Source organism: Mercurialis annua, linkage group LG4 (assembly GCF_937616625.2).
Source record: "Mercurialis annua linkage group LG4, ddMerAnnu1.2, whole genome shotgun sequence".
NCBI lineage: Eukaryota > Viridiplantae > Streptophyta > Magnoliopsida > Malpighiales > Euphorbiaceae > Mercurialis > Mercurialis annua.
In genome coordinates, this window is record NC_065573.1 from 3,335,922 (window position 1) to 3,346,624 (window position 10,703).

A 10,703-nucleotide genomic window follows, 5' to 3' on the forward strand; every position below is an offset into this window, starting at 1 on the left:
ATTTACAAATGTTACAAAACATATCCAAACGTTTCACCTTTTTAGCGATTTAAGCTGAACGTTTACAAACGTTACGAAACAAATCCAAACGTTTAAAACGTTACAAAACAAACCCAAACGTTTCACCTTTTTAGCGATTTAAGCCAAACGTTTGCAAACGTTAGGAAACCAACCCAAACGTTTCACTTTTTGAGCGATTTAAGCTTAACGTTTACAATCGTTAGTAAACAAAACTAAACGTTTCCCCTTTTCAGCAATTTAAGCCAAACGTTTAGAAATGCTACGAAACAAATCCAAACGTTTCCACTTTTTAGGGATTTAAGCCAAACGTTTAAAACATTACTAAACAAATCCAAAAGTTTCACCTTTTCATCGATTTAAGCCATACATCTACATACGTTATGAAATAAATCCAAACGTTCTCCCTTTTTAGCAATTTAAGCCAAACGTTTACAAACGTTACAAAACAAATCCAAGCGTTTCACCTTTTTATAATTTTAAGCCAAACGCTTACAAACGTTCCGAAACAAATCCATGCATTTCATAATTTTAGGAATTTAAGCCAACCGTTTACAACCATTACAAAATAAATTCAAGCGTTTCACCTTTTTAGCAATTTATGAAAAACATTTACAAACGTTACAAAACATATCCAAACATTTCACCTTTTTAGCGATTTAAGCTGAACGTTTACAAACGTTACGAAACAAATCCAATCGTTTCCCCTTTTTAGCGATATAAGCCAAACGTTTGCAAACGTTATGAAACCAATCCAAATGTTTCACTTTTTTAGCGATTTAAGCTTAACGTTTACAATCGTTAGTAAACAAAACTAAACGTTTCCCCTTTTCAGCAATTTAAGCCAAATGTTTAGAAATGCTACGAAACAAATCCAAACGTTTCCACTTTTTAGGGATTTAAGCCAAACGTTTAAAACATTACTAAACAAATCCAAAAGTTTCACCTTTTCATCGATTTAAGCCATACATCTACATACGTTATGAAATAAATCCATACGTTCTCCCTTTTTAGCAATTTAAGCCAAACGTTTACAAACGTTTCAAAACAAATCCAAGCGTTTCACCTTTTTAGAATTTTAAGCCAAACGCTTACAAACGTTCCGAAACAAATCCATGCATTTCATAATTTTAGGAATTTAAGCCAACCGTTTACAACCATTACAAAACAAATTCAAGTGTTTCACCTTTTTAGCAATTTATGAAAAACATTTACAAATGTTACAAAACATATCCAAACGTTTCACCTTTTTAGCGATTTAAGCTGAACGTTTACAAACGTTACGAAACAAATCCAAACGTTTAAAACGTTACAAAACAAACCCAAACGTTTCACCTTTTTAGCGATTTAAGCCAAACGTTTGCAAACGTTATGAAACCAACCCAAACGTTTCACTTTTTTAGCGATTTAAGCTTAACGTTTACAATCGTTAGTAAACAAAACTAAACGTTTCCCCTTTTCAGCAATTTAAGCCAAACGTTTAGAAATGCTACGAAACAAATCCAAACGTTTCCACTTTTTAGGGATTTAAGCCAAACGTTTAAAACATTACTAAACAAATCCAAAAGTTTCACCTTTTCATCGATTTAAGCCATACATCTACATACGTTATGAAATAAATCCAAACGTTCTCCCTTTTTAGCAATTTAAGCCAAACGTTTACAAACGTTACAAAACAAATCCAAGCGTTTCACCTTTTTATAATTTTAAGCCAAACGCTTACAAACGTTCCGAAACAAATCCATGCATTTCATAATTTTAGGAATTTAAGCCAACCGTTTACAACCATTACAAAATAAATTCAAGCGTTTCACCTTTTTAGCAATTTATGAAAAACATTTACAAACGTTACATAACATATCCAAACATTTCACCTTTTTAGCAATTTAAGCTGAACGTTTACAAACGTTACGAAACAAATCCAATCGTTTCCCCTTTTTAGCGATTTAAGCCAAACGTTTGCAAACGTTATGAAACCAATCCAAACGTTTCACTTTTTTAGCGATTTAAGCTTAACGTTTACAATCGTTAGTAAACAAAACTAAACGTTTCCCCTTTTCAGCAATTTAAGCCAAATGTTTAGAAATGCTACGAAACAAATCCAAACGTTTCCACTTTTTAGGGATTTAAGCCAAACGTTTAAAACATTACTAAACAAATCCAAAAGTTTCACCTTTTCATCGATTTAAGCCATACATCTACATACGTTATGAAATAAATCCATACGTTCTCCCTTTTTAGCAATTTAAGCCAAACGATTACAAACGTTTCAAAACAAATCCAAGCGTTTCACCTTTTTAGAATTTTAAGCCAAACGCTTACAAACGTTCCGAAACAAATCCATGCATTTCATAATTTTAGGAATTTAAGCCAACCGTTTACAACCATTACAAAACAAATTCAAGTGTTTCACCTTTTTAGCAATTTATGAAAAACATTTACAAATGTTACAAAACATATCCAAACGTTTCACCTTTTTAGCGATTTAAGCTGAACGTTTACAAACGTTACGAAACAAATCCAAACGTTTAAAACGTTACAAAACAAACCCAAACGTTTCACCTTTTTAGCGATTTAAGCCAAACGTTTGCAAACGTTATGAAACCAACCCAAACGTTTCACTTTTTTAGCGATTTAAGCTTAACGTTTACAATCGTTAGTAAACAAAACTAAACGTTTCCCCTTTTCAGCAATTTAAGCCAAACGTTTAGAAATGCTACGAAACAAATCCAAACGTTTCCACTTTTTAGGGATTTAAGCCAAACGTTTAAAACATTACTAAACAAATCCAAAAGTTTCACCTTTTCATCGATTTAAGCCATACATCTACATACGTTATGAAATAAATCCAAACGTTCTCCCTTTTTAGCAATTTAAGCCAAACGTTTACAAACGTTTCAAAACAAATCCAAGCGTTTCACCTTTTTAGAATTTTAAGCCAAACGCTTACAAACGTTCCGAAACAAATCCATGCATTTCATAATTTTAGGAATTTAAGCCAACCGTTTACAACCATTACAAAACAAATTCAAGTGTTTCACCTTTTTAGCAATTTATGAAAAACATTTACAAATGTTACAAAACATATCCAAACGTTTCACCTTTTTAGCGATTTAAGCTGAACGTTTACAAACGTTACGAAACAAATCCAAACCTTTAAAACGTTACAAAACAAACCCAAACGTTTCGCCTTTTTAGCAATTTATGCCAAACGTTTAGAAACGTTACGAAGCAAATCCAACTTTTTCACCTTTTTAGCGATTGAAGCCAAACGTTTACAAACGTTATGAAACAAATCCAAACATTTAACATTTTTAGCAATTTAAGCCAAACATTTACAAAAGTTACGAAACAAAAACCAAGCGTTTCACGTTTTAGCAATTTAAGCCAAAAGTTTATAAATGCAACGAAATTAATCAAAGACTTTCACCTTTTTAGCAATTTAAGCCAAACGTTTACAAACGTTACGAAACATATCCAAGTGTTCACCTTTTTAGCGATTTACGCCAAACGTTTACAAATGTTACAAAACAAATCCAAATATTTCACCTTTTTAGCGATTTAAGCCAAACGTTTACAAAGGTTACGAAACAAATCCAAATTTTTTACCTTTTTAGCAATGTAAGTCAAAAGTTTGCAAACGTTACGAAACAAATCCAAACGTTTCACATTTTTAGCAATTTAAGCCAAACGTTTACAAATGTTACGAAACAAAACCAAGCGTTTCACCTTACAAGCAATTTAAGCCAAACGTTTACAAACATTAGGAAACAAATCCAAGCGTTTCCACCTTTTTAGAAATTAAATCCAAACGTTTACAAACGTTACGAAACAAGTCCAAACGTTTCACCTTTTTAGCGATTTAAGCCAAACGTTTATAAACGGTACGAAACAAATCCAAATGTTTCACCGTTTTAGCGATTTAAGCCAAACGTTTAAAAGTGCTAGCAATTTAAGCCAAATGTTTATAAACGTTTCGAAACAAATTTAAGCATTTCTCCTTTTTAGCAATTTAAACCAAACGTATACAAGCGTTTCACCTTTTTAGCAATTTAAGCCAAGCGTTTACAAATGTTACGAAACAAATCCAAACGTTTCACCTTTTTAGCGATTTAAGCAAAATGCTTACAAACGTTACGAAACAAAACGTATTGTTTAAAACGTTACGAAACAAATCCAAACGTTTCACATTTTTAGCGATTTAAGCCAAACGTTTACAAACATTACGTTACAAAATCAAGCGTTTCATATTTTTAGCAAATTAATCCAAATATTTATAAACGTTATGAAACAAATCCAAGATTTTCACCTTTTTAACAATATAAGCCAAACTTTTACAAACGTTACGAAACAAATCCAAACATTTGACCTTTTTAGCGATTTAAGCCAAACGTTCACAAACATATGAAACAAAACCAAACGTTTCACCTTTTTAGCGATTTAAGCCAAACGTTTGCAAACGTTATGAAACCAATCCAAACGTTTCACTTTTTTAGCGATTTAAGCTTAACGTTTACAATCGTTAGTAAACAAAACTAAACGTTTCCCCTTTTCAGCAATTTAAGCCAAACGTTTAGAAATGCTACGAAACAAATCCAAACGTTTCCACTTTTTAGGGATTTAAGCCAAACGTTTAAAACATTACTAAACAAATCCAAAAGTTTCACCTTTTCATCGATTTAAGCCATACATCTACATACGTTATGAAATAAATCCAAACGTTCTCCCTTTTTAGCAATTTAAGCCAAACGTTTACAAACGTTTCAAAACAAATCCAAGCGTTTCACCTTTTTAGAATTTTAAGCCAAACGCTTACAAACGTTCCGAAACAAATCCATGCATTTCATAATTTTAGGAATTTAAGCCAACCGTTTACAACCATTACAAAACAAATTCAAGTGTTTCACCTTTTTAGCAATTTATGAAAAACATTTACAAATGTTACAAAACATATCCAAACGTTTCACCTTTTTAGCGATTTAAGCTGAACGTTTACAAACGTTACGAAACAAATCCAAACCTTTAAAACGTTACAAAACAAACCCAAACGTTTCACCTTTTTAGCAATTTATGCCAAACGTTTAGAAACGTTACGAAGCAAATCCAACTTTTTCACCTTTTTAGCGATTGAAGCCAAACGTTTACAAACGTTATGAAACAAATCCAAACATTTAACATTTTTAGCAATTTAAGCCAAACATTTACAAAAGTTACGAAACAAAAACCAAGCGTTTCACGTTTTAGCAATTTAAGCCAAAAGTTTATAAACGCAACGAAATTAATAAAAGACTTTCACCTTTTTAGCAATTTAAGCCAAACGTTTACAAACGTTACGAAACATATCCAAGTGTTTCACCTTTTTAGCGATTTACGCCAAACGTTTACAAATGTTACAAAACAAATCCAAATATTTCACCTTTTTAGCGATTTAAGCCAAACGTTTACAAAGGTTACGAAACAAATCCAAATTTTTTACCTTTTTAGCAATGTAAGTCAAAAGTTTGCAAACGTTACGAAACAAATCCAAACGTTTCACATTTTTAGCAATTTAAGCCAAACGTTTACAAATGTTACGAAACAAAACCAAGCGTTTCACCTTACAAGCAATTTAAGCCAAACGTTTACAAACATTAGGAAACAAATCCAAGCGTTTCCACCTTTTTAGAAATTAAAGCCAAACGTTTACAAACTTTACGAAACAAGTCCAAACGTTTCACCTTTTTAGCGATTTAAGCCAAACGTTTATAAACGGTACGAAACAAATCCAAATGTTTCACCGTTTTAGCGATTTAAGCCAAACGTTTAAAAGTGCTAGCAATTTAAGCCAAATGTTTATAAACGTTTCGAAACAAATTTAAGCATTTCTCCTTTTTAGCAATTTAAACCAAACGTATACAAGCGTTTCACCTTTTTAGCAATTTAAGCCAAGCGTTTACAAATGTTACGAAACAAATCTAAACGTTTCACCTTTTTAGCGATTTAAGCAAAATGCTTACAAACGTTACGAAACAAAACGTATTGTTTAAAACGTTACGAAACAAATCCAAACGTTTCACATTTTTAGCGATTTAAGCCAAACGTTTACAAACATTACGTTACAAAATCAAGCGTTTCATATTTTTAGCAAATTAATCCAAATATTTATAAACGTTATGAAACAAATCCAAGATTTTCACCTTTTTAACAATATAAGCCAAACTTTTACAAACGTTACAAAACAAATCCAAACATTTGACCTTTTTAGCGATTTAAGCCAAACGTTCACAAACATATGAAACAAAACCAAACGTTTCACCTTTTTAGCGATTTAAGCCAAACGTTTGCAAACGTTATGAAACCAATCCAAACGTTTCACTTTTTTAGCGATTTAAGCTTAACGTTTACAATCGTTAGTAAACAAAACTAAACGTTTCCCCTTTTCAGCAATTTAAGCCAAACGTTTAGAAATGCTACGAAACAAATCCAAACGTTTCCACTTTTTAGGGATTTAAGCCAAACGTTTAAAACATTACTAAACAAATCCAAAAGTTTCACCTTTTCAGCAATTTAAGCCATACATTTACATGTGCTATGAAATAAATCCAAACGTTCTTCCTTTTTAGCAATTTAAGCCAAACGTTTACAAACGTTACGAAACAAATCCAAGCGTTTCACCTTTTTAGAATTTTAAGCCAAACGTTTACAAACGTTTCGAAACAAATCCATGCATTTCATATTTTTAGAAATATAAACCAACCGTTTACAACCATTACAAAACAAATTCAAGCGTTTCACCTTTTTAGCAATTTATGAAAAACATTTGCAAACGTTACAAAACATATCCAAATGTTTCACCCTTTTAGCTATTTAAGCTGAACGTTTACAAACGTTATGAAACAAAACCAAACATTTCACCTTTTAAACAATTTAAGCCAAACGTTTAGAAACGTTACGAAACAAATCCAAATGTTTAAAACGTTACGAAGCAAACCCAAACGTTTCACCTTTTTAGCAATTTATGCCAAACGTTTACAAACGTTACGAAGCAAATCCAACTGTTTCACCTTTCTAGCGATTGAAGCCAAACGTTTACAAACGTTATGAAACAAATCCAAACATTTAACATTTTTAGCAATTTAAGCCAAACGTTTACAAAAGTTACGAAACAAAAACCAAGCGTTTCACCGTTTTAGCAATTTAAGCCAAAAGTTTACAAATGCAACGAAACTAATCAATGACTTTCACCTTTTTTGCAATTTAAGCCAAACGTTCACAAACGTTACGAAACACATCCAAGTGTTTCACCTTTTTAGCAATTTACGCCAAACGTTTACAAATGTGACGAAACAAATCCAAACATTTCACCTTTTTAGCGATTTAAGCCAAAGGTTTACAAAGGTTACGAAACATATCCAAATTTTTCACCTTTTTAGCAATGCAAGTCAAACGTTTGCAAACATTACGAAACAAATCCAAACGTTTCACATTTTTAGCAATTTAAGCCAAACGTTTACAAATTTTACGAAACAAAACCAAGCGTTTCACCTTACTAGCAACTTAAGCCAAACGTTTACAAACATTAGGAAACAAATCCAAGCGTTTCCACCTTTTTAGAAATTTAAGCCAAACGTTTACAAACGTTACGAAACAAGTCCAAACGTTTCACCTTTTTAGCGATTTAAGCCAAACGTTTATAAATGGTACGAAACAAATCCAAATGTTTCACCGTTTTAGCGATTTAAGCCAAACATTTAAAAATGCTAGCAATTTAAGCCAAACGTTTATAAACGTTTCGAAACAAAATTAAGCATTTCTCCTTTTTAGCAATTTAAACCAAACGTATACAAGCGTTGTGAAATAAATCAAAGTGTTTCATCCTTTTAGCAATTTAAGCCAAACGTTTACAAATGTTACGAAACAAATCCAAACGTTTCACCTTTTTAGCGATTTAAGAAAAATGCTTACAAACGTTACGAAACAAAACGTATTGTTTAAAACGTTACGAAACAAATTCAAACGTTTCACATTTTTAGCGATTTAAGCCAAACGTTTACAAACATTACGAAACAAAACCAAGCGTTTCCCATTTTTAGCAAATTAAGCCAAACATTTATAAACGTTACGAAACAAATCCAAGTGTTTCTCCTTTTTAGCAATTTATGCCAAACGTTTACAAACGTTACGAAACAAATCCAAACATTTCACCTTTTTAGCGATTTAAGCCAAACGTTTACAAATGTAGAAACAAATCCAAACGTTTCACCTTTTTAGCGATTTAAGCCAAACGTTTACAAAGGCTACGAAACAAATCCAAATTTTTCACGTTTTTAGAAATTTAAGCCAAACGTTTACAAAGGCTACGAAACAAATCCAAATTTTTCACCTTTTTTAGAAATTTAAGCCAAACGTTTAGAAACGTTATGAAAGAAATCCAAGCGTTTCACCTTTTTAGCAATTTAAGACAAACGTTTGCAAACATTACAAAACAAATTCAAACATTTCACCATTTTAGCGATTTAAGCCAAACGTATAAAAACGTTACGAAACAAATCCAACCGTGTCACCTTTTTAGCGATTGAAACTAAACGTTTACAAACATTACGAAACAAAACCAACCGTTTAAAACGTTACGAAACAAATTCAAACGTTTCACATTTTTAACGATTTAAGCCAAACGTTTACAAACATTACGAAACAAAATCAAGCGTTTCACATTTTTAGCAAATTAAGACAAATATTTATAAACGTTACGAAACAAATCCAAGAGTTTCACCTTTTTAACAATATAAGCCAAACGTTTACAAACGTAACGAAAAAAATCCAAACATTTCACCTTTTTAGCGATTTAAGCCAAACGTTCACAAACATATGAAAGAAATCCAAACATTTCACCTTTTTAGCGATATAAGCCACCGTTTACAAAGGTTACGAAACAAATCCAAATTTTTCACCTTTTTAGCAATTTAAGGCAAACGTTTACAAACGTTATGAAACAAATCCAAGCGTTTCACCTTTTTAGCAATTTAAGCCAAACGTTTATAAACGTTACGAAACAAATACAAGTGTTTCACCTTTTTAGCAACTTAAGCCAAACGTTTACAAACGTTGCGAAACAAATACAAACGTTACAAAACAAATCCAAACGTTTCCCCTATTTATCAATTTAAGCCAAACTTTTACAAACGTTACGAAACAAATCCAACTGTTTCACCTTTTTAGCGATTGAAGCCAAACGTTTACAAACGTTACGAAACAAAACAAACCGTTTAAGACGTTACGAAACAAATTCAAAGGTTTCACATTTTTAGTGATTTAAGAAAAACGTTTACAAACATTACGAAACAGAACCAAGCGTTTCACCTTTTTAGCAATTTAAGCCAAATGTTTACAAACGTTACGATACAAATCCAAACATTTCACCTTTTTAGCGATTTAAGCTGAACGTTTGCAAACGTAAGAAACAAATCCAAACGTTTTCCCTTTTGAGCGATTTAAGCCAAACCTCTAGAAAACGTTATGAAACAAATTCAAATGTTTTACCTTTTTAGCAATTTAAGCCAAACGTTTACAAATGTAATGAAAAAAATCCAAGCGTTTCCCCATTTTAGCTATTTAAGCCAAACGTTTATAAACATTACGAAACAAATCCAAGCGTTTCACCTTTTTAGCTATTTATAGCTATTTAAGCCAAACGTTTATTAACGTTACGGAATAAATCCAACCGTTTCACCTTTTTAGCAATTTAAGCCAAACGTTTACAAACGTTACAAAACAAATCCAAACGTTTCACCTTTTTAGCGATTTATGACAAATGCTTACAAACGTTACAAAACAAATCCAAACGTTTCACCTTTTTAGCAATTTAAGCCAAACGTTTACAAACCATACAAAATGAATCCAAATGTTTCACCTTTTTATCGATTTAAGCCAAACGTTTACAAAGGTTATGAAACAAATCCAAATGTTTCACTAATTTTGCAATTTAAGCCAAACATTTACAGACGTTATGAAACAAATCCAAGCGTTTCCCCTTTTTAGACATTTAAGCCAAACGTTTACAAACGTTGCGAAACACATCCAACCGTTTCACCTTTTTAGCAATTGAAGCCAAACGTTTACAAACATTACGAAACAAAAAAAAAACCGTTTAAAACGTTACGAAACAAACTCAAACATTTCACCTTTTTCGCGATTTAAGCAAAACGTTTACAAACATTACGAAACAAAACCAAATGTTTCACCTTTTTAGCAATTTAAGCCAAACATTTATAAACGTTACTAAACAAATCCAAGCGTTTCACCTTTTTAGCAATTTAAGCCAAACGTTTACAAACGTTACAAAACAAATCCAAACATTTCACCTTTTTAGCGATTTAAGCTGAACGTTTACAAACGTATGAAACAAATCCAAACGCTTCACCTCATTAGCGATTTAAGCCAAACGTTTAGAAAACGTTACGAAACAAATTCAAATTTTTACCTTTTTAGCAATTTAAGCCAAACGTTTACAAACTTTATGAAACAAATCCAAGTGTTTCCCCTTTTTAGCTATTTAAGCCAAACGTTTATAAACGTTACGAAACAAATCTAAGCGTTTCACCTTTTTAGCTAATTAAGCCAAACGTTTATTAAGGTTACGAAATGAATCCAACCAATTCACCTTTTTAGCAATTTAAGCCAAACGTTTACAAACGATACAAAACAAA